The sequence below is a fragment of the Asparagus officinalis genome, chromosome 8, assembly GCF_001876935.1.
Source record: "Asparagus officinalis chromosome 8, Aspof.V1, whole genome shotgun sequence".
Lineage (NCBI taxonomy): Eukaryota > Viridiplantae > Streptophyta > Magnoliopsida > Asparagales > Asparagaceae > Asparagus > Asparagus officinalis.
Window position 1 is genome coordinate 119,263,174 of NC_033801.1, and position 2,384 is coordinate 119,265,557.

The window sequence follows — 2,384 nt, forward strand, 5'->3', positions numbered from 1 at the left end:
GATGTGAAGGATATGTTTGTGAAGACGAATGATGATCAAAGGAGAAGGTTTATGATTTGGCGACTGACTGGAGTATTTCCAAATGACGACATTATTTTGAATGAAAATTACATTCATGATCATTGGAAGATCTCCATGACTCCCGTAATTCATCAGCCTTCCTCTGCCTGCAAGTTTGAGGCAAATATTTTAATTGGAGCATGTACATTTCATCCTCTAACCAGTAAATAATAAATCAGAAACCTATCTATCCAGGACAATATAATTTAGAAAGATGTAAATAGTTGGAGTGTGATTATTGTGCGGTTGCATTACTGTCGTAAACAATAAGTCATACACATGTGTACACTTTGCCACAGAAATTTTGGGATGACTTAAAACTACAGTGTGTGGTTATTGTCATTGGACCTTACGAAACAAATGTATCAGGCTTTCTCAGACTGCAAATGTGCTATCTATAACACATCATAATGGACCATATGAGCATACGTTGCTTACTAGATTACGAGAATAATACCTATCGTTGGCGAGATTGAGATTCCATGCTTTCAATCTCAGTTCGTAAGGGTTATCAAGTGTTTCAAGCTAGTGGGAGATACAGTTCTGAGGAAGTGCTAAATGGCAGACAAAGCCCAGTTCTGCTTACAAATATCATCTTGTCCTTATCAAGTCCTTCAATTTTTGGATATTTCTATTGCCAATAAAAAGAGAAGAGAAATGTAAGTAAGAAACTTATTCTTGAAATTGAGAGTTCTAATCTCAGAGACAACAAATTTCTTCGTGAACGAGCAAAGGAAATATCTGAAAACACAATATTATTAATCCTGAAGGGACAAAAAGGAAATGGAAGAAAGAGACAACCTTAGAGAACAAATCCAAAAGCTCTATTGGTAAATTATCTCTCCGACATTCCATTATGTGGAAGACAATCAGAGCTTGGCTTGCTTTTCTGAGTTTCTCCTCCAACTTCGACGCAAGCCAAATAGAGATAGTAGCAACCCTCTTAAAAAAATTAGAATTCAAAAAAATTAATATGTCAGACAAAATATAATGCACCAGATATTGACATAAGGTAATATTAAAGAATGATGCCTTGCAATAGAATCGGTGGAAGAGAACCTGTCCCTGGCCATGACAGCTCGAGGCCTTTAACAATCGAGTGACACAGGAAAATATTTTACAAGAGGTCGATCTCCTATCGTATCAAAAATAACATATGATTGAAAGTTAACTGTTAATATGATACTTAGTAGCTAAAAAGGATACAATCTCAGCAAAATGCCACTCTCCTGGATGAGTTCACACCTCTAGATCCGAAGCATCATTTCTGTGTGTTTGTCAATCCCATTTTTGTAAGAGGGTGAATGCCTGAGTTGTTCATCCATGAGGTAGAAGTTGTCAAAGACCGTGTAGGTCATTTTGACTTACGAAACTGGATTGATTCCTTTAATCATCCACTGCAAAATTGAACAAAAACCCCCATTATCTTCATGAGTCCAAGTGCTTGAAACAATAATATAATCGAATTATTAGGAAGGTGTTCTTGAAACCAACATAAACGAACATAGCAAATATTGATGCGAAACTTTGCATCAATAAGTACAGTATTCACAACAATTGCATCAATTAATAGTTCATGCAAATGATAAAGCATAACTAACTCTCTCAAAAACTACCTCCATAAAAATCTCAAGATTTTAACCATGGATTCCTGTTTATCAATTTTCATTGCCGTATTAGTTCGCTAGTATGGAACCTAGTTTTGCAAGGTCATGAAGAGCATCCTGCGTACAGATGGATGCCAATTTGGATGAGAAGATGAGAAAACCAACAACAATCGAGAGCAACCCACAGAATACAAAGTTAACACTTTACAACAATGTTCAATTTTCTTACTAGGCTAAACTTCATCCGAATTGTGTTGCATGATGTATATAGGGATCAATCAAATACCACAAACTATTCAAATATAAACATAAACATTTCGCAACTATAAGAAGAAGGGCTTTTGAGATATTGGTCTTCCAAGTCTCATCTATTGTGAAGTATGTCCCACAAATCTTCATATTTTTTTAAATAAGTCACCTAAATCCTTTCAGTTGTTTGAAATAGTTTTCATAGTACAATATCTTTTGATTACCCCAACTACAAAATAACTGGGCTATTAGATTTTGTTTTTTAAGGTTCTACTCTTGTCTTGAACCCAACCTCTCTTATAAACCCATTAAAGCCAATCTTAGCTTGCTAAAATTGAAATTCATTACAAAAGCCAATAAAAAGAAAGTCAAGAAACACGAAAACTATTAGCTTATAGATTGGAGGGAGTTTAAAATTTTTAGCAAGCAAAGGCTTGACTTTGGATGGGTTTAAAACAGAGTTTAGTG

General features: G+C 35.0%; 1 long non-coding RNA gene across 1 annotated transcript in view; it reads right to left on the minus strand.

Annotated features, from left to right (window-relative positions):
* Window positions 1-2,384, minus strand: part of LOC109820303 — a 2,710-nt gene continuing 326 nt past the window's right edge. The window contains exons 2-4 of the long non-coding RNA XR_002241796.1: window positions 862-1,457; window positions 518-691; window positions 1-167 (exon numbers count right to left, since the gene is read on the minus strand). This is a non-coding gene — a long non-coding RNA (uncharacterized LOC109820303). The remainder of the gene's footprint in view (window positions 168-517; window positions 692-861; window positions 1,458-2,384) is intronic.